The 23063-nt window shown below is 42.1% G+C and overlaps 1 protein-coding gene across 1 annotated transcript in view; it reads left to right on the plus strand.

Annotated features, from left to right (window-relative positions):
- PPM1L (protein phosphatase, Mg2+/Mn2+ dependent 1L) overlaps positions 1 to 23063 on the plus strand; it is a 312845-nt gene that overhangs the window by 275469 nt on the left and 14313 nt on the right. The window lies entirely within an intron of this gene.

Below are 23063 nucleotides of genomic sequence, written 5' to 3' on the forward strand. Positions count from 1 at the left end.
AATAGGCTCCTGAAATGATTCACCGTCATTCTGTTTCATTGCCTTTGTAAGCTGCCACCAAGACCAGATGAACGGTCAGGTCCCTGCCAGCACAAATCTAGACAGGTCAGAAGCTTGTAAGTCTGAGAAGTACAAAGGAAGAATCAGATATTCTTTATCTGTCTGAGTAGGCAAGAGATCAGGTGTAGTTAGAGGACAGAAAGTTCAGAAAGACACGAGATGCAAGCTGGCAGCAGGAGTTATGGTGGCCTTGTCATGACCTGGAAGGAAAACCACAGAGAACAATCACTGAGCAACAACTATGTACCAGATAATTTCTTGGGTCTTGTTACATATTGCAGAAACCAAGACAGCTTTGTGCATTTGCCTGAAGGCATCTAGCTAGAACACGAAGTTAGGTTGTATAATCTAAAGCTCACCTTCTTTCCATCCCTCTGTCAGAACAGCTCTTCCCTATCCTGGTGGATGGCAGCCATGTGTTCTGCATCCTGAAGCAGAAACAGCCAGTCTGCAGTGAAGGTTCAGCTGATTTAGCTCACCTGCTGGTGGTGCTGTTGAATCCCAAACAGCTTTCCTGTTGAGGCCACTGGAATGTGAAATAGGGCAACAAGGGTGCCCTAGTAGCATCTTCCTCTGCCTGAGGGAGAAATGCAGGAGAGAAATCACAGTCTGACAGAGCTGACCTTTCTACCTTTTGATTTCCCTTCCAACCTCCCATTTTTCCCCAACTCACTTTATTTCAGGGCTTGAACACAAGAGGCCAAATTTTGAAACTACTTCCTTTTAATGGTATCAATAGATTTCATCAAATGGTTAAAGAGGAGCCAGTTCCTTTTCCTGTGTGTCGGTAATGAAATCACCTCCACTGTATCCTATTAGGATTGGGTATTCATTACAGTGTTTCAAAAAGAGATCCTACCCTTACCCTGGTTCATTGTTCTATCACCCAAAATGTCACCCCTGAGTAACTTGTGAACACCCAGAGTGACTTATAAATTTATTACAAGGGCTAGCCTTGAATAAAGGCTATGGGATGCCTGGGTGGCTCAGTGGTTTGGTGCCTGCCTTCAGCCCAGGGCATGATCCTGGAGACCCGGGATTGAGTCCCATGTCGGGCTCCCTGCATGGATCTCTGCCTCTCTCTCTCTGCCTGTGTCTCTGCCTCTCTCTCTGTGTCTCTGATGAACAAACGGAATCTTGAAAATAAATAATTTAAAAATAAATGGAGTTAGCATCACCTACCTGATATACTTTGAAAAGCACAAGAAAGATTTCCTTTCTCAAATATATATATATATATATATATATATATATATATATATATATATATTTAACTCTCCTACTAGCATATGACATTCCCTGAAATCCTGCCATTGCAGATTCCTGACCTTGTGTTACTAGATCAAGTTGCTAATATTCAGTGTTCACCTAATACCTGGGATCCTCAAACCAAGGTAATAGGAATCCTACTGGAGGGGGCAGAGATAGAGAGGGAAGGAGTGGGAGTAGGATATTTTGGAGGCTTGAAGCATTGCTTGTGAAGAACACACCCAGGAAGAGTGCCTCAAAAACCAGAAAGCTTTCCAAAAAAACAACCAGAAAGCTTTAAAGTTTTGGGTGTTGGGGAAGGGAGTCAGGGCCCCTCCCCACCTTTGGAGAGGAAATAGAGTATGAAACCCTTTGAGACAACAAGGAACCCTCTCACAGTTTTGCTCGAGCTTGGTTCTGCTTATTGAATGGTGAGTACCCTAAGGGTAAGGAAGTGGCAGGCAGTGCAGGAAACTCTCAAACCTGAGGTAAAACATACAGAGTTTTCATGGTTATGTGATACAGAGCTCCTTGATGAAAGAGGAAAGAGCTAATTTTGAGAGAATTAACCATTGCTTTTAAGTCTCTAGAAAGTGGTTTTGACTTGTCTTCAGAAGTGCTGAGAGCTTTGTCTCATTGTTTGAAAGTAAGATATACCTTCTTGTTGTTGATATTAGAAATACCTGCTGAGAAATCAATAAAAAGAGGAGGTGCAAAATTAAAATGACATGAATGGGAGAAGTACAGGGCTAAAACTGACCCACATCAGAATGATTGGCTGATTTCCCAACTAAATAAAATCATGTCATGTCTGAGTATAAATGGTGATTCCTGCTGCAAACATTAAAGTGACTCTATAGGGACACCTGTGTGGCTCAGTGGTTGAGCCTCTGCCTTTGGCTCAGGTCGTGATCCCGGGGTCCTGGGATCGAGTCCTACATCAGGCTCCTGTTGGGGAGCCTGCTTCTCCCTCTGCCTATGTCTCTGCCTCTCTCTGTGTGTATCTCTCATGAATAAATAAATAAAATCTTAAAAAAAAATTTTTTTTTTAAATAAAGTGACTCTATAGTCCATATGCAGTCTTCCCAGTTCCAGGACATTTCTAATAGATGGTTTTGCTCTCTTTAGGACATCCTTCAGGTAAGAACATGGCAGTTCTGTTTTGCAGGGCTTTTCCTAACATACGCAGAAAGGCAGTAGCCCAGCCAGCTGATTTCAACACATCTTGGTTGTCTCCCATTAGTAGGCTGTACATGTGATAGCCTTTTTTATTTTTATCACCAGAAACCACAGAAGTAAAGGGGAAACAGAATACCAAGAAGTTTGAATCAGGCTATGACTCAGATTTCTTAAGAAAGAAAAGATCAGAACCTACTTTGACCTATTTAGTCTTAAAATCAGAACCACTTTGGGGGCAATGTTAACTATTATCCAAGTCGGTGTGTAAATAAACAGATCCTCCCTAGTCATCCTCTTTGTACAGTGTACTTACTGACTTGACAGATCTTTATTGCTAAGTTTTCATTCCTGGGGAATGGCTCATTATAAGTGTATATATGGAAGGCAGTGGTTCCAGAAGATGGGTTCAAGTCCCATCTTCTCCTTTAACACCGATGTGACCTTGGGCAAATTACTTAACCTCTTTGTATCTGTAAAGTGGGAATACTGGGAGTTTGTATCTGTAAAGTGGGAATACTGAGAGTTTGATTAATAGAATTATTGTGAGAATTAAGGTGTGTAAAACAGAGCAATGCTTGGTACAGAGTAGGTGCTCAATAAATGTAAACTGTTGTTATTCTCTTTCATTAAATAGTGAATTGTACATATATACATAGTCATAGAGTTTGGTTAAGCCAAGCCACACACTGTTCAAAATATTGCAGAGCTGTGGGGGAGTTTTGTTAAACAGTATGCATTCCTTCTTGTTTATCTGGGGTTTTTTCCTCTTTATTAATGTTACCATCATTCTCTGTGCTCATCATCATCAATCTGTGGTCACCAGTCAGGGCACTCTACTTGTGTTTAATGATGGAAATTCAAGGGTGCTTTCAGAGCAGAGATCCATGATTTTATGAGATTCCCACGAAAGCTAAAAAGATAATGTGACAAGTCCATTTTTCCTGCCAAGAATGTGAGTGGCTTCTATGAAATCCCATGTGACTATATTTCTTGAGCTGATGAGGATTAGTTCTCTAGGAAGCCCCTCATTTTTTAATCCTAAAAGAAGTCAGTATTCAAAGTAAAAATCCTTTAAAAAATTCTTCCTATTCAGGTCTGTGCTTTGCTAGTTTAGATTTTTATTTTCTGATTATAGTAACCATTAGCAAAAGTTTACTGTGATGGTTTTAAAGATATGCCTGCATATTCTTTGATGTTTCTTCCCTCAAGTTTTCCTCTTGAGTGTGGTCTAGACCTAGTAAAGCCCCTTCTAGTGACCAAAAATGGTGGAATGACTGATACTAGGTTCTAAAAAGACTGTGGCTTCTCTCTTGGATATCTCTCACACTCTCCCTTTGTTTCATGAATCACTTGCTGCGAATCAGCTGTCATCATGAGGCAGGCCTGGGGAATGGGAAATCAGCTGCCATGTCATGAGGGCACTCGGGCCACCATTGGAGAGACCCACCAAGTGAGGAACTGAGGCCTGGCCAAAGCCATGTGACTGTGGTTGGAAAGATACCCTCTCCTCCTTGAGCCTGAGATAACTGACAGCTTGACTGCAACTTCATGAGAAACACTGAGTCCCAGCCACCGAGCTAAACCATTCCAGGATTCCTTCAGAAGCTGTGTGAAATAATAAATGTTTTAAGCTGCGAGTATGATAAATGAATCTATCTTGTATCCATTTCTTGTAAGTCACATCGCCTCACATAATTTATAGCAGAAGGCTGGTTATAGGTGGTATATAACAATAGGTGTAGCCAAGAGTTTTACTTTTCTTTTAAAAAGCAAAATTGTCTCCATCCTGACACCTTTTCATTCTTTATCCTAAGTACATCTTCTTGGTATATATTATAATTCAGTCTCTCCTCTTTAGTAATTAGTCTGACAATCATGTGAAAATTCTTCCATTATCTTCAGTGGTTCTATCTCTTACTAGTCAAGGAAGAGCCAGCCCCAAGAATTCAACCTCTGGAAAAATGATCCAGGTTCTTGGTGCTCTGCCCTATTAGGAAGCAGTAAGGAGGAAGCATGTATTTTTTTTTTTTCCCCTCTGAAGCTATCTTAGTACTGGAACTGCCAAGGTTCAATTTCTCTTAGAATTTTATGAAGCTCATACCTCATCGTGTTTTAAATTATAATACATAACTTGTACCATTTGGCAAGTTTAAGTAGAAGGCATTGAATAAACCTGCTTTCCATCTGCTGATCAAATGGAGTCTGAATTAAATAAACTCCTCCAGTACAGATGCCAAAGTCTGGTTCCCACAAGCCTTTGTATCTTTAAAAGTTGACTTCCAGAAAGGTGGTCCTAAATATCAGGCAATCTATACTCCCTTTGGGAACTAGGTATAAATCTACCAGGTTTGGGTCTAAGATGCTTTATTCCATTTGTGTGCCCTCTCAAATGCCATAAGAATTTGCTACAGTTCATGATCACATTTTGAAAAGTATTAGCTGGTCAATTCCTTGATGCTTAGTGAAATACATCCAGTTATGCTTGGATAACTCTTTACTTTCTTCTTTATATTAAGATATTTCTTTAAAAAATATTTCTTTTGGAATGACAGTTCAATGTTTTGTAATCAGAAACTTTCAGTATGATACATAGTTTTATAATTATCTCTAAATTATAGCCTTGGAGATTTAATTCTTAAATAGTGCTGAGAACCTCCTCCCCTCCTTTATTAAAACTCTTCAGATGAATGTCAGTCAGCCATTGTAACAAAAGACTGACATAACGTGTGTTTTAATTTAAGTTCCTGAAGGCTGGGAATTTCCCATTATACATTAGTTTAAATTTGCAAGCAAGCCAAAGCTCTTTATAAGGTTAAACACGAAAACTGAAAATAGAGCAAAAGAAAAAAATCAAGTACAGTAATTTACTATCTCCAGTGGAAATTGGGCACGACAGCATATGGTCAAAGCTTTTACTATTAATTAGGTAATTACAAAAAATTCTGTGTGGATGATTTGTGGATATTCCAAAGTCAGGCTGGGAATTTGATTCTTTATCGTATTTTCTTTCTTAACACAATTTTCTTAAATAGCATGTGGGTCTGTATTCATATTTACGACTCAGTGATGTTTAAGAGCTTTGACATTTCTTAATGTCACTAATTTCCATATTAAGACTTGACATATATTTGGACTCACATTAACTCAGATGTCCTAGTCATCATTACATTAAAAAAAATTTGAAAAATCTTTCTCAAGTGCGGAAGAGGAAAAAAGATCCCCTTTCATTCATTTCCTAACCCCTGCCGCCACGTGCACACACACACAGAGACACATGCATGTACACATACGCGCACACACACACACACACGATCTGAGCCTTGGTCCCCACCAACTTTGTTCAGCTAACTCCTATTCATCAGTCAAAACGCAGCTCAAATATCTTCTTCTCATACCACTGCAAGCAGGTTTCTGTGCTTGCCTCTTCAGCTTCAATTGAAACAGAATGATTTTTCTATTCTCTCCCCTCTGGCACCCCACCAAACTGTGACTTCTTCACCTCGAGACTGTCTTTTGTTTTTGAGTCCCCAGTTCCTACGAGAATGCCTGACAAGGAGTGACAGTTCATCTGAAGCTATTTATAACCAGAAAGTGCTAGTTAAAAGCTTGCTAAATGGATGAATGACTTTAGCCTCCAGGCTAGCTAGCAGATGAGTTCAGAGGCTATATATGCATCATTTATAAGCTCAGCCAGTACCTCCTTGCAGCCAAGGTGACAGAAACTCTGCAAGTCAGAGACAATGCCACCCTGGGGTTTATAGCTCCTGATTCAGGGTCTGTATGAAGCCAGACCAACACGGGAAACCGCGTGCTGTGGTGCCCTCCCATCCCACGTCCCTGCTGCCTGGCACTTTTGCACTGTCTGTGGGCCAGAACCATCCCTGTGTGAGCAAGACTCCTGCAAACATTTTGCTTATTCAGGACCCCCAAGAAGTGAAATAGATGGAGAGAAACATACCCCCCTGCGGGGCTTTGAACAAAATTCAATTAACATGAATCATACTTAATGCTTTAAAAACCTTGTTTGCTGTTCAAGTCCTAGAAAATAGACTGGTGACAAGTGAAGAAATTACCTTCAGAAGAAGCCAGCTCAACTTTGGGTGGATCCAAGGGAGCACCAGTGGGGATGTGGGAAGCTTCCCTTCTTGCCGCCAAGCACGGCTGGGGGGTGGGGGGTGGGGGGGAAAGCTTTCTGGGGATGCTGGAAGGGGTGCTTGGATAAACGGAGGTGGTGCCCCTTGAAGTTTTCTGCTTTTCAGTTCAAAAGATGTCTCCAGCAGTTCACTGTAGTAAGAAGCTAGGGAGCAAGAGGGCCTTTAGACCTGCTTAGAGCACAGTGTTCCCTATTTAATTATGGAATCTCCTTCTTCTTATCTGACCCGGCCAGGTCCTTTCTCAGTTAGAGTCCCGTGGCTCATGCCTTAAGTGTCAATTTTAACTCTTGGGCCCGTCACTGCTGAGGCTTTCTACCCACACTTGGAAAACATGAGCTTTTAGGTTCAACAGAGGCCCGCGCTAGCAGCCTGGCATATGCCCCAGCGCTGGGGAGGTGCCCCGAGCACCAGACTGAGCAGCTGAGAGGCAGCTTAAGTTCTGGTTCCCTTGCAAGCCAGCCACTGGTCTTAGTTCCTGAGCTGTTGCCTCATTTAATAAATGGAAATTAATAATGTCACTCGAGATCACTGGAAGAAGTATCTGATATCACTTCACAAACTCTGAATACTATCCAGCCCTCCATCTGGTACTGGGAACGTTACATTCTACATACCTCAGGGCCCCTTCCAGGAGGACTTAGTCTCAGGGATGTGGGAGACTGTGTATGTCCGACGGGGTTTCCTGATCAGCCCCTCTCCCTCATCTATGCCTTGGCCTTCTCACTTTATTATTGTTTCTGCCCTCTAAGAAAACGACGTCCTTATTTTCCAGCTTAGCTATGTATTAAAAAAAAAATTTAGAACATTTTATACAGCGTTAGGAAAACTTTACCAAAAAGTTTTCTTTGAATATCTAGTTTATGTATTGTCCTGTATATTTCCTTAGTAGAAGGCACATACAAACTTCAGAATCCTTAAATAAAGCTATTTGCTGCCCTGACTGCTTCCTTGCCATGCTCCTGAGAAGGTTCTGCATCTTAGAGAAAATTTTAAAAGCCTCACTGAAGGTGTCAGACCTGGGTTCAAATTCTACTCTTCCACCCAAAAGCTGAGCCTCTTGTTCCAAATCTGTACAATGGAGGGATGATGATGATGATGATGATATACATCATGCAGGATTTTTGGCAAACTAAATGTGGTGAGGTATGTGTGAGCAGCAAGCAGAGTCCCTGGCCCGTTGTAGCTTGTGTACTTAATGACGTTCAGTTTCTTCTGTTACTTAAAGTTCTGGCATCCTATAAGGTCTCCTCTTTTGTTTCCTGCTCCTCACCCCCTCCCACCCCCTCAATCAGCTTCACCTTCTGTAAGGTGACCCCCAGTCAGCAAGGGCCTGTGGCAGGAACCACCTGGCTGCCTTGGGGAACTGGCTGTCCCTGGTCAGAGCTCCTTGTGCAACAAGTGTGTCACAATCAGCCTGTTCCTGCTGCCCCCCATCCTCCATGGTCATCCTTTGCCACTTTCCGGGCAACAGCATCTAATCATGTCACGTGGCAGTGTGCCAGAAGTGTGATGTCAGCAAACCCAGAGCTTTCTGAGCGCTACCCTTGATGAGTGTGGGTCCTGGCACTCTCCCTGACACTGTTTCTTCTTTCCTGGAGTGACACTGGGCGAAATGGAACAAGGGAAGGCAGGAATGCTTATCAGTACTTCAGTTGGATAGCCTCAGTCTAACTGAAATGGCAGGATGGCTCCACAAGGAAAACTGAACAGCTAAACAGAAAGTCTGGTCAAGTCATTGTGGACTCTGACAGAAGACCCGAGTAGGAGGAAAGGGGCAATAAATGCCTAACATTAAGAACACCGAAATAAAAAGCACTGAATTCGGTAAAGGTGAAAAAATTCCTATAAATGAGTTACATTAAATGTGGAAAATTCAGAAAACTTTACAAAAAATAATTTAAACCAACTTTAATAACCAGTATTTTCTTTTTGTTTCCATCTAATATTCTTCTGTGTATATTTACATACATATTTATTAAAGGAAAATGGGAATAATATTTTATATAGTTTCTTTCAAATGAAAATACTAATGTAACATATCTTTACATATTGAAAGAAATTTTGTGTACTGTTTTACTTTTCTTTTAAGAGCACTTTCCCATGACAATATATATTCTTCAGAAATACTACATTTAATGTTTACACTATGCTTTATTATTTGAGTACTTCATAATGAATATATGTCTGCTCATTTTCATTATTTCTCTTGTCTTGCTGTTTTAAGTAATTCTGTGAGGTCAGTCCTTGTACATGAGGCTCTGTTCACATCTGATTATTTTCTTAGGATAAAATTCAAGAACTGGCATTATTGAGTCAAAGACTATAAGCAAATGTTTACTCTGTTCTTTGTTTAGAAAGTGAAATATGAAGAAATTCCCTTGAGGAAGCTTTTCCTTTCCTTTTTATTCTACAGATTCATTTTTTTTTTTTACCTCTTTCTTTATGCCAAGAACCATATTTGGTATGCGAATTCATTAACCTGCTATACCGTCAAGAGAGGGTTATGGTCTCATTTCCTCCCTGGATTTCTCCCCACCACCTACTATCTCCCCAGACTGAGCTAAGCTCCCTCCCTGCCATTACTTCTGTCCACACACCGAGGCTCTCACAGACAGCACTGTCAAAGCATTTACCAGGCAGGATTCTACGGTCTGTTTCCATCTGGTCATTAGGCAGTAAATGCCTTGGGATTAAGGACGTATCTTGTTCATCTTTATTGTTCCAGCATCAAACCTAGTAATTTGCATGCAGTAGGCACTCAATGAGGGAACAGAGAACATAAAACTATTTAGCATGCGTCCACAAACACAATCTTATATTATTAGTAGGTGTAGAAGATAGAAGTCTGAGAAAGAGGAAGAAGGGGATCATTTTCACAAAGTAACATGGTTGTATTTTCCCAGGTTTTATTTTTTTTTAAGATTTATTTATTTATTTGGGAAAGAGAGAGAGAAAGCATGAGTGTGGGGGGAGAGGGGCAGAAGGTGAGGCAGAGAGAATCCCAAGCAGACTCGGCACTGAGTGTAGAGCCGAATGTGAGGTTTGATCTCACGACCCAGAGATCAAGACCTGAGCTGAAACCAAGAACCGGTTGCCCAAATGACTGTGCCACCCAGGCACCTGGTATTTTCCCAGTTGTTGATGCATAGATGGGATATCACTTTTGGTATGTGCCCAGATGGGCCAGAAGGATTTTTTGACCTTTGAGGCAGCTGCTTGCCTTGGAGACACAGCTTGGAGAGTCAGTTCCATAGGCCACTGAACCCAAACCAAGTTGGGAAGTTAATAATTATTAGATCAAATTGGCCCCAAATCTAATTGCTTGTATTTGTCCTAACTGAACATATTTGTACGACCTTTTTTAAAAAGATTTTGTTTATTTATTCATGAGAGATACAGAGAGGAGGCAAAGGGAGAAGCAGGCTTCCCACAGGAAGTATGATGTGGGACTCGATCCTAGGACCCGGGGATCACAACCTGAGCCAAAGACAGATGTTCAACTGCTGAGCCACTCAGGCATACCATCGTATGGCCTTTATTTTATCCCTTTAAATGGGGATATCAGTGACTGTGTTGTGTTTGGATGGAAGAGATTGTCTAGAAATAATCTATGTGTGACTGCAGAACCTGCTGATGGCATGCTTCTCAAGGACAAAGTTGGCTTTGTTTCTCCTTCCAGCTAGAATTCTTCAGTAATAAATGTGTGCTGATTCAGTGGCCAGGAAAGTTGTCATGTTTGGTTATCAAACATGTTGGTACTGGCTACAGTATATTTAAAATTAAATTTCATAATTTCTGGGCCAGGGTAAAATTTAAGGTGTGTAATGTGCAGTAGGCATGAGATATCTATCATCTCTCCATCCACATACATTATATAGCTACAAAATAAACGTATAAAGATATAACTTAATTTATCTCTCTAGAACTGAATGTACCTTGGATTTTGAGTCCATATTGGATCTGATACTAAAATCTTGGTCTATTTACTTCCAGGTATAGCCCATCATTTCCTGATTTTTCTCAGGTTCTTCTCAGTTCATGTTTTCATCCCCCTCTTCACCAGGGATGATCTGAGTGTCTGGATGTTGTTACTGACCTAGTATCTGTGGGATGACCCAGGTTCTCCAGAACCTGCGGTTGGCAGGCCCACTCATCCCAGCTTTGAAACACCTGAGAGTTGCCATTCCTCCCTCAGGGGAAGCCCAGCAGTTCTCAGTGGTCCTGTCTGCTTCACATGAGGTTGCCAGCATGAGCTCATGCAGCCTTTGCCTCTCCATATTGGGACAGAGGTTTAGGATTTCTCAGACTGTGGCCTGGAGAGCAAGGTCTAGGTCTTCTTTGCTTCAAGCTCCAGAAGCGGTGACTCTTGGAGACCCGCACATCAAAGACTCCCTCCTGTTTTCCTCTTTGTCTCCCCTCCATTCCCCCAACCCCCACCACGTGGCCAACATTAGTGGTCAGGAACTGGGAAGGGAGGACTCATGGGCAGGAAAACTCACTGTTTGCTCCATCTTCATAGGCCTGTGGTTTAGTATAGAACCTGGCTTGATGGATGCCCAAAAAGATTTTTCTCTTGAGAATACTGTTTCTTTGTGAGTTTCCATAGCCTCTTGGAAGCTCAAGAGACTAAACATGACTACTTCCTCTTTGCACTTTGGGCACAGCAATCCTTGTCTTCCCTAGGATGATGAGTGCCACAGACTGCATGAGGGAGAGTCAGGTACATGCAAGGGGACAGGAACTTCAGTGGATATCTCCACATGTCATTCTTCCAGAACGTGAATATGTACATTTATAGCTATAGGGTAATTTAAGTGATGATAACTGAATAAACTCAAAGCCCAGGTTTATTTTTAATTGAAACCAAAGGAAAGGGGGTTGATTTTTACGCTAAGAGAAAAAAAGTCAAAGAAAGTGTAATTTGTTAAAGCACCAGAGGAATTAGGCTGCACCTCTCATTTCCAGCATTCCTCTCCCCTCCCCTTTTCTCTGCCTTTTGTTAAAAAAGCAAACGCCCCTTTTATAAAGCTCAGTTTCTGAAGTTCCTATTATACCCACTCCCACAGCATTCATAAAGAAGCAGAGACAGTACTTGTAATTTGCTGGAAACCCTAAAGAGAAGTGAGATATCTCACTGAAGAATCCTCAAATAACGAAGACATGAAAAAATGTAGCCAGCACATCTCTGGCTTATGTAGGAAGAATCAAAGAACCATGAAATGAATTTTATTTATCATTAAAAGATACTGGACTTAGGATCCAGGATGTGATAATGTAATTATAAATTACTTTCAGTAGCATGCTACCATCTGAACTAAATGTCAGCAATAGATACGAGAAGAGTATCAGCGAGCATCAAAAAAGCTCGTCTGCTTACTTGTACCTCAAAATAGTCATGCCCAGCGAGTATAGATGAAAGCTCCTGGAGCAAGAGGACCTGCTAGGGTTTTCTAAGACTCCCCAATGCGTGTGATCAGTTTAATAGGAACCAAGTGTCTTTAACATGCTCATACTTAACTGAAAAGGAAGGATTAGAAGGGTGTCCACAGGCCACACTCAGGGGTGAAATAAAGATTATTATTACAGCAGTTGAAAGTAAAGTTGAAGAACTATTCAATTTCAAAATGGTGTTCAAGAGCATCAGACGATGCATCTATATTTTCCCTCTGGCAAAGTATGAAAGTTAAGTGAATATTCAAGCAGATTTTAAAAGCTTGAATTATGACCTCCCCCACCCCATTAGATAGATTATTTTTCATATTTAGGATGTCATACCTCATTGGTGGAAAAAACCTTTCTGGCATTCATACACTATTTCTTCTTTCTTCTAGTCATTTTGTTAATTACTATGTGTTTGCCAAGGAAGAGCCCCAGTATACCTAAATCTAGAATTAAACTACATAGCACTAGGGTTTAAAATAATAGAATTTGTCATCAAATTCTATTCTATTTAATGGGCTCCCATTCAGCCAGTGTCAAATTCGATGGTGGAAATTTTTGCTCAGGCAAAAAAAATCTCTCTAAGGAAATGAAAATTCTCAATTTGTAATAGATCTTTTTCTCATAAAATGTTATTTCTGCCCCTCTGCCCTCTGGAATGTGATGAGCGGGATTGTGATTTCAAGGAGCTTTCTGTCTGTGCCCCGCCCAGTGACTCACATAAGCCACCCTGCATGTATGGAGGTGTCCCATCACTGCTTCCTCCATTTGGAAACCTTCCAAGATAGTTTGCCATATTGGTATTTCAGATCTTGAGTAAAGAAGTCCTTAATGTGTCCTCAGTAACACTCAAATGTGGCCTTAGATGTGTTGCTAACAATATTTCATCTTCAGGTTGGCTTTACGGCTACTGCTAGTCTCTGTGTGAAATAGAAACCCTCTAATGTGCTCTTCTGCTGGAATTCCTCACCGAGTAACCTTCTTCTATGGTGGCTTTCTTTCTGGGGTGGGTGGAAGCAGGATATAGCCTAGAAGCAGGGCCCCCCATATCGTTGTGCAGGTTTGACCACACAGCTCTAGGAGGCACCGTTCACATTGTGGTCATTATCAATCTGAGTATGTATTTTAGTCATTTTATGGAGATGGTAGTAAAACGTCTTAGAGGAGAAATAAACCTGTTTCTGGTTTGCACAAAAGTATTAAATATGGGCTAGCAACAGCCTGCCTCGAGGTTGGAATACTCCTACAACACAGTGGTTGGGCTCTCCCATTCACCAGCTGTGTGACTTGAGCTAATCCCCCCCCCCTTTTTTTTTCAAGATTTTACCCATTTAGGGATCCCTGGGTGGCGCAGCGGTTTGGCGCCTGCCTTTGGCCCGGGCCGCGATCCTGGAGACCCGGGATCGAATCCCACGTCGGGCTCCCAGTGCATGGAGCCTACTTCTCCCTCTGCCTGTGTCTCTGCCTCTCTCTCTCTCTCTCTGTGTGTGTGTGTGACTATCATAAATAAATAAAAATAAAATAAAATAAAAAAGATTTTACCCATTTATCTATGAGAGACACAGAGAGAGAGGCAGACACAGGCAGAGAGAGAAGCAAGCTCCCCGCGGGGGGCCCGACGCAGGACCTGATCCCAGGACCCCGGGTTCATGCCCTGGGCCAAAGGCAGATGCCCAACCACTGAGCCATCCAGGCATCCCTTGAGCTAATCCCTTAATCTCAGTTTTATCATCTGCAAAGTGGAGATAACAGTACCTCATAAACTGTTAAGGTTAGAGAAGTTACATATGCCAAGGACTCTGGGCATAGGGCCTAACACGTAATAAATGGTCAGTGTGTGGTAGTTCTCATCACTTGGCCGGTACAAGCCTCTCTACACACATAGATCTCTTTCCAAACACGTTCCACCCAAGGCTCTCATAGCATAAAATAACTTTGAGGCTCATTACTACAAGACTTATTAGAGTGGAACTATTGATTTTTTTTAGTATGAATCATTAATTAGTACTAATTCAATAACCTTGTGCATGGAGGTAGACAAATGAGTGGTGATTCTCCCCGCCCAGCTACACACATTCAAGTAACATTGAGGAGGGCCAACATCTGAGAGAATTCAGAGCAGGGGGTACAAGGACCCAGGCAGTAGGTGAGAGAAAAGGGATAAAGAAGGAAAACATTAGAATTCACTCTTTAGTTTTCCAGACAACAGATTGGCCCTGACAGGTCTGTCTCTGACATGGCATTAATTATTACCACAAGCTCTGAGCAGGTCAAACTTGGGCGGACTTAAAGATTATGCAGACAGGGGTTGGAGGCCAGGGAGTCTTATCTACAAATACCTGGCCCTTTATCTGTGTTTCAGGGCTCAGCACAGCGGTGGCGGTGGGAGGGGGAGGCTGGAGTCCCTGCTGACAGTGATCTTATCATTCCCCATGAGTCTTTCATTGATGACTGGCTTCGCCTGCTCTTTTACAATATGTTGCTCACCAATATAATTTCTGTCAGTCACTGGGCCCTGATGTCATCTAGGCTTGGGAATTGTGTTATTGAGCTAACATTCATTGTCAAAACTTTACAAGATAAACCTGTTTCTCCTCAACCTATAAATGTGTTGATTTTCCTATGCTGCGTATATTGAAGGGCCTTTAGACTATTAACGTCTTCACTGAAATCCTTTCTCACATGTGTGTGTGGGTGTGGGTGTGGGTGTGTGTCCCCTTCTCCGCCTCCCCTTCCCTACCGGAAGAGGGGTGACCTCTTCTCCATCCCACACCCAATTTCTTGCTCCCGTTCCTAAAGAAAAAAAATGTCACTGTTCCTTGTACTTTTACAAAAGACTTGATGTCACAGAGGGGAGTCACTATGTGGCATTGTATGGGAGCGTGTCCCGGAGCATTAGGAAGCCAGGCTCCTGAGCTACACTAATTCTGTCCAGCCTCCCACTCCCACTCCAAGAAAAAGTAAAACTACAGTGTCTCTCATATAAGAAAATGTGGTGAAGTGAACTTTCGGAACATAAGGATTCTCATGACTCCAATTTTTATCTTTTTTTTTTTAAGGATTTATTTAATTTAGAGAGAAAGAGTGCATGTGTTGGGGGGCGGGGAGAGGCATGGAGGCAGAGGGAGAGAGAATCTTAAGCAAGCTCCACTTTGAGTGCAGAGCCTGACATGGGGCTTGATCTCACAACTTTGAGTTCATGACCTGAGCTGAAACCAAGAGTTGGCTGCTTAACTGACTGCACCCCTCCAGGTGCTCCCCTTCCCTGTGACTTCAATTTTTAAATCACAGCTGTGGGTGTCCAGAAAGTGGGGGTGGGGAGTGTAGGGATTGAGGGTGATGTGCTTTGATTGGCACCAGGGCAGGGAGGTCTGCTCTGAGTAGAAATCAGAGGTAGCTCTGCTCAGAGATAAGGTGAGGCTATTCCGCAGGGGGTCAAGGAGGTGAGGAGCCTAAAGGCAGCTGGGACTTGCCTGTCTGTCACTGAGTCATTGATGGATAATCACTGATGGTAAGAATTTGAATCTGAACTTGAACTGTCTGTGAGCAGTGCTGCTGTCACCATTGTCACTATTCTCCTGGGCTTTGTTTCCACCTGCACCAAGATTGTCAGTTCTGCTTTTCCTGTTTTATGTCTTGTATACTCTGCTCTGTGCGGTGGATGTGCTTCTGAAGTGTTGTGAACACATTTCGGTTTTAAATGACCTATTGCATTCATCTTAATACAGAAAAGAATAAAGAAAACAAAGTAGTCTAAAGTCTCATCACCTAGATAACCTTGTTCATGTATTCTTTAAAGAATGAATATTTACATGGCCAAAATATATATATTTACAAAGTGCAAAGTGTGAGCTGTACCAACGCTACCATTAGTACACGTGGTGAAAGCACTTGATGTCATCTCAATACTTAGCACCGCCCTTCGCATTAGAGTCTGTGCGGTGTACAAAGCCCTATTATGGAATATAGCCATGAGTATTATAAGAAACACGTTCTTTTAAAGGACTTTCTAATTAAGAAAATGTATATACAACAATGAATAAGGAAAGCATCACCCTGGCCCAAAAAAGAGGCTGTTAATCTAATGAATCAAAGAATTATTTGATTCACAGTTGCCTTTTGTTTGTCTTACACTGTTTTTTAAAATAAAAGTTGCCAACATTTAAAAATCAGGAGAGTTCACATAATAATGGTTTCCTTTAAAAAATCTGAAGAAAGGGTGCCTGGCTGGCTCAGTCAGAAGATTGACTGACTCTTGATCCCGGGTTGTGAGTTCCAGCCCCACATTGGGTGTGGAGATTACTTAAATAAATAAATAAACTTTTAAAAAAATCTTAAGAACTATTCACAAGGGGCCTGCATCCCTACATGGCAATGACCTTAATTGCTGGGGAACTGAGCCCCCTTAGTGGGTGTCCTCCCGTTTGCCACAAGCCCCATCCACATGCCCCATGGTGGACCTGGTGCTGAAGCCTGAGGTCTCTTGTTACTTATCCTAAGGCCTGCCCTTTCTTAGAGTAAAACATTTCAGAACCCGTGGTTCTATCAAAAGTAGGGGGATAAAGCTATTCCAGGAGGGTCACAAGCTTTTTCTTATACTTGGCCGACCTCCCTGAAGGCATTAGGGTTTGCAGTTCCAATTGAAGACCTGCAGAATGTTGGAGCTGAAAAGGACTTAGAGGTCAACTAATCCCAGCCACTTGTTTTTTATTTCAGAGAGGTTTGGCTGCCTTCTGATGGCTCCTTATTGAGAATTTTCAACGTATCAGCTTTATTTAATACAGTCACAGTTATAGTAAACAAACTTTGTATCACATGATCACATTTTTTCCTGATTTACCAACTTTTCTGTGACTTGCACCAACGTGTACTGTAAAAGGGGGCGAGTGGATGGGGACTATTCAAAACTAGAAATGGATCACAGAAATCTTTACTTCCGGGAGTAGGAAGAGAACAGCTTAAAACAGGAAGAAGCGATGATTATTACAAGATGTGGCCTGGTGGAGTCAGTCCCCGTATGTGACCTGGACAGGGTGTCATCCTACCCAAGACCTACTTCCCCCATCTGTGAAATGGGGGTAATTATGCCTTATCTCAAAGGGTAGTGCAGAGTAATTTACACAATGTAAGTAAATGTTTAGCATGATAATGAAAAGTTTAAGTAGCAGGATCTATCTTTATTATTATTACTAGAATAATCATCCTGGACCCCAAGGTTTTTAGTCACATAGTCATTCAGTACATATGCGTTGAGCGGTGTCACCATGTATAAGACACTCGAAGTCTCTGTGTCCCATTTTCTTGTCAGCTCAAAGGGACAATAATGCTGGCCCCTCCCCCACACTGACGAGTCAGGAAATCAACTACGAGTGTGTTTGTGAGCCACTTAGTGGTGTTTACAGTGCTGAACAAATTGTTATTACCACTTTGCTGTTTAAACTAAGTTGTTAAAGTATTGATAACTAGGGTTTCCAAAGATGCCTGAACTAACCCAAGTTACTTAACCTTCATTAGGATTTATATTTTTCTTGGGGTGCCCCAGTGGCTCAGTTGGTTAAACGTTCAGCTCTTGATCTCCCCTCAGGTCTTAATCTCGGGGTCATGAGATCCACACTGGATGTGGAGTCTACTTAAAAAAAAAAAAAAAAAAAAAAAAGAAGAAGAAGAAGAAAAGGATTTACATTTTTCTCAAGCTCAACTCACCAAGTGAATGAAGTGCCCAGTATTATCCAACCAGAATATTGAGATAAGTCTAGAGGAGATTTTCTTACGTGCCTTTACTTTATCTGCTTCCCAGAAATTAAATCAGAGGAGAGAATGCTGGTTTAGAGGGATAGACTAATGAATAATTTGCATTTGTGGATTTTTTCTAAAACAAAACAAAACAAAAGCATGAACTAACAGGACAACATGAAAATGTGCCTATTTCACTCAAGTATAAATTGAGGTCAGAAGCGGACAAAGAATGTGCACGCAATTAACTTTTGGTTGTCCCCTCCCTAGGTCTTTGAGGGGTTTCCAGTTTCTTTGTTTCTATGTTCTTACTCACATTCTCCACTCCCACTTGGGCATTTTGGACGCTGGTCAGCTTGCGGGTTTTCTAGGACGTCGGGACACCTAGATGACCTTATTGGGTGCAATACTAGCTAAGTAAAAGCTAGAAGCCTACACCGTCACTTTACTGAGATTTCCGAGTATACCTTTCATATTTCCTTAATGTAGCAGTAATGTGTTTATGCATTTGTTTCTTTGCGCATTTTGTCAAATATTAAAACTCTACTTTTTTATGGCACATATTAGCATATAAGCCTTTATTCCAACAGGTATTTATTTTTTCACTTGTAAAAAAAAAAAAATAATGTTTCCACATAAAGAACTCTGTTATATCCTAAAGGACTTCTGTCTTTTGTATTCAGGATAATAAAGACTTTAAAGCAAAAAAAAAAAAAAAAAATTACCACCATGAGGCACTTTTTTATCACATGACAAGGGGCCGTGGCTTTGAAAGGTGTGGTGAGGATAGAAGGCCTACCCATGTTTCATTTACATCGGACCGGGAGCCTGGACTGGGGGAAGAACCCAGGACAGCCCTGGGCCAGAAGTTCTTTCTAGTTACTGGCAGTGTGCCTGTGAGCCTGGCTATGCATGTACAGGAGGGTCCTCATGGTTGATCAATGTATAAAGTATATTTTTCTAGTTGAGTGTCTCCCTGTTGTGGTGGTGTCTGGAAGATGGTGTACATTGTATTACTGACCTAGGTGGACATGTTCAGAGCAAGTCAGAGGGAGCTCAGCATTATGTCAGAGCGGGATCAAAAAGACAGTGTGTGGTAATTTATGCATTAATTTATTAATTTGCTTATTCAGCAGGTATTGAGTACCTGCCATGTTCTAGGCATCAGCATTGTAAGGAGGGAAAACGAGCAATATCTGTACCCTTGTGAAGTTTACATTGTATAGGGGAAGATTGGCATTAATTAAATAGTCTAAATAAATGTACAAGATATTTACATAATTGTGTGTTGTGAGGGCAATAAGGGAAGTAAAGAGGAGATAAGATCCTTCCCATCAGAGAAGACCTCTTTGATGATATCACACTTGTATTAAGACCTCCCCGTATGCGTTAGTTAGCCAGTGTCAATGACAGGGAAATAGACTGGGCAAAGGCAAAGGGCAAACTGTTCCTTTGCCCAGTCTATTTTGTACTCTTTTGAGTACAAAAGCCCAAAGACAACAAAAGGACTGGCATGTTTGGACAACAGAAGGGAGGGAAGGCAAGGGAAAGGGTAGTATGGCATGACCTTGGACGGTTTGGGAGGGGGCCAGACCATGTAGGACCTGGCCACCATTGTTTCTCACCTGACTGCTGAAACAGCAGTGCTTAGAAAGGACAGCGGCTTGGACTGGAGTCAACGCAATGAGAACAAGAAAGCTGGAAGGGTTTAAGATGTATCTTAGAGGTTAAGAGTGACAGAACTGAATGAGGGATTGAAGGTCAGGAATGAGGTAAAGAAAAGAAACAGGATGGGCAGCCCGGGTGGCTCAGTGGTTTAGCGCCGCCTTCAGCCCAGGGCATGTTCCTGGAGACCCGGGATCGAGTCCCACGTCGGGCTCCCCACGTGGAGCCTGCTTCTCCCTCTGCCTGTGTCTCTGCCTCTCTCTCTCTCTCTGTCTCTCGTGAATAAATAAATAAAATATTTAAAAAAAAAGAAAAGAAGAAAGAAAAGAAAAGAAAAGAAAGAAAAGAAAAGAAAAGAAAAGAAAAGAAAAGAAAAGAAAAGAGGAAAAACAAGGAGGACTCCTAGCTTGACTGACTGGATTGTGGTGCCATTTTCTGAGGCTTAAGAGACATAACTTGCCAGACCTCACTCAGTTGGGACATTGAAGTGTAGTCTGTGTGAATTTGCTTTCTTCATCTTTTTAATCTGTGAAGTGAGATTGATAGGCTAAATTTCCGAGATACCTTCCAGATTGGCAATTAGGTTCTCGTCTAGATTAAACTGTGAATATAGAAACATCCTGACATATTAAGTAATATTGTCAGATCCTGGTATTTGATAAATGGTACTATTTTGGAATTAATCTTCTATATCAAAACTTGTATCCAAATTTGAGGAAGTGTTTTTTACTCATGCAAACAAAAGAAGAGGTGATTTTGGTCCGTTTTCTCTTGGACACAATGTTTTTCATGAGTCTTTCAGCAACAAGGTAGTTTGTTCTGTAAAGTATAAACTGCCGCTTGCAACCCCTAACTAAGACTACAAAGCCCAAAGGATAAATTGCTTACAGTGAAGCATTTTTTTTAAGATTATGCTTGGGACTCCACCCAGGAGTCAGGCAGGTTTCTACAGAGAGGAAATGGTGACATTTCAGTGATCCTAAAGAACTGCCTGCAGCTCTAATTCCACCATCTGGGGCTAACCCATTTTGGCCAGGTCTAAGATTCTAATGCTAAGAAAAGCAGTCCCCACTGTCTCAAAGCAGTAAATTTCTGAAATCCGCGACATAGGATAGATCTTTTAAACCCACAGAAACATTGGAATCGTGTCCTTGACAAAGGAATTGGCAAGCCATGAATCTTAAGTATATCCAACAGCATGTGAGTAAAGCAAAGCAGCCACTCTAAATCTATCCACAGACCCCCTTATTGGACTATAAGCCCCTGAATCAATTAAGATGCTACAAGGAACAGAAAAATCCAACTTAAAAAGCCATGAGCAGTAAAGATACTTAATGTCTCACAAAACAAGTCCGTTTCAGGCTGGTTCAGCAGTTCCGTGGTATCTTAGGGACTCAGGCTCTTTACCTCTCTGCTCTTCCCGCAGAGAGAGCCTTGACCCTGAGGCCTATCACCTCGTAGTTCACGATGGCTGCCACACTTCTGGAAAACACCTGAGCTAACACTGGACCAAAGAAGTGGATCGTTCTCTTCACTGTGTTTCCTGTAGTGAGAGAGAAAGCCTTTCCCAGAAGCCCCAAGCAGACATCCCCTTAAGTGCTTGTCTGTGGAGCACCCAGCTCCCCCCCGCCTAGATAGTAGGACTTGAGCCTAGACTGGTTCCCCTCTCTTTTATTTCCTTCACTCTCTATGACCTCTCCATTCAGGTTTTAAATCATCTGTCTCCTACCCTCTATCTCTGTTTACTGCGTTAATTCAGACCTTCATTATCTCTATCTTTCTCCCTGGTTCCTCTTTATCTTCCGTATTGCCACTGAGACGATCTTTTAGAACACATATCTCATCATGACACTATCCTGCTTAAAACCCTTCAGTGATTCTTAATCACATATACGATTAAATTTCAATTTTTTTCTGGCTGTAGGAATGACCTCTCCCTTCCCTCTTTTATTAAAAAAAAGACTTACATGGCAGCTCAGTACAGCTTACAGATGAGTGTAGAGCTGCTGTGCTGAAATGGGGTAGGGTAAGGGCCCATAGCCAGGTGGATCCCTCTGCTCTTCTCACCAAGAGGCCCCAAAGCCCTTCCCTGGATCCCCAGCAGTACAGGCAAATCAGAACACCTACACACCAGTCGATGTGGACCTCAGGAGTGTCAACCAGGCTAGTGGCACAGGCTTAGATGGTAGTGGAGGCCAAGGTCAGGAACGCGGTCTCTCAGAGTGCGCAGAGTGAGAAGCAAAGAAGGGAAGAGGGTCAAAGAGACATCTCCAAGAGGTCTGTACATGCTCTGCCTCCCAGCAGTGCATATCCCAAAAAGTTTCTGTTTCACCTTCAGACTTCACGAATGTGCCTTATATTCTTTGATCGTGCTAGATAAGTTAATCCAACAGATGCTCGATAACAAAGTGAAAATGGTTGAAGACCAAAAGGCAACTCATAGCAAAAACTGAGAATAATAATTTCTGATTGTATGAATTGTTTTTGTGTTTACATTTTCACTTTTAGAGTGTTTTTTAAAAGTAAAAGATTTGCAGTTTGCTTGGAATCTCTGAGATTAGCCTTTTTTTTTCTTTCACAAAGCTTTTCATATCAGAAATCCTGAGTTATTTCATGTATTTCCATTTCTTTTTTTTTTTAAGATTTTATTTATTTGAGAGAGAAAGAGAGGGAGCACAAGAGACAGCAAGCACAGGCAGTGCGAGGGGAGGGCAGAGGCAGAAGGAGAGGGAGAAGCAGACTCCCCACTGAGCAGGGAGCCTGCCCCTGCCAACATGGGGCTCAATCCCAGGACCCTAGGATCGTGACCTGGGCTGAAGGCAGCTGCTTAAAGGACTGAGCCACCCCAGACACCCCTATATTTCCATTTCTGATCAAGGCCGTTCTGAATTAAATGGGCTTCAGAATGGAATTTCAAACTGAAATCTAATACTTGAATATACCGAATATTCTAATTATCCTCCTTCCTCTTGCTATTGACTTGTATTTATTCTTTATGTCCACTTGAGAATTCAGTCTTGTTTATTGTTCTGTGAAGGCTAAAGAGCTTTTTAGATGCAGTTTACATGCTGTTGTAGAATATGACCTTCTAAATGAGGAGGGAAATATTAATGAAGGCACTGACGGATAATTTTCACAAGCAAAGGCGTTAACAGTTTGAAGCAACAGCTTAATGGGTTGAACATTCCAGCAGGCATCCGCATCCTCCGTGACACTGTCAGAAGGGAGGGAGGAGAGAGGAAAGGGCTGGGCAGAGGACACGAGGCAGGGAATAAGGCCAGGCCCCAGGTGGACCAGACCGTCCCTCTCTGTTTGCTTTTATCCATTCTCATTTCAAAGGGTTTCAGAAGAGCTTGTCCTTTGAACAGTCTGAGCCTGTCAGTCAGTCTGGCTCCCCTTCTGACTCCGACCACCCCCACCCCACCTCCCATCCACCTAGATCTCATTTCTGTCATCACTGCCGGGTTTTCTGCTTCCACCTTTATAGTCTTCCCCCATCGCCCCCTGGAGCTGCCCTGTTTCTGGTGACCAATCTTTGCGTTAGGCTTTGTATAGGCAGCTCCTTCACGGCTCCCTGGAGCGCCA

This window comes from Canis aureus, chromosome 31 (genome assembly GCF_053574225.1).
Source record: "Canis aureus isolate CA01 chromosome 31, VMU_Caureus_v.1.0, whole genome shotgun sequence".
NCBI classification, from domain to species: domain Eukaryota; kingdom Metazoa; phylum Chordata; class Mammalia; order Carnivora; family Canidae; genus Canis; species Canis aureus.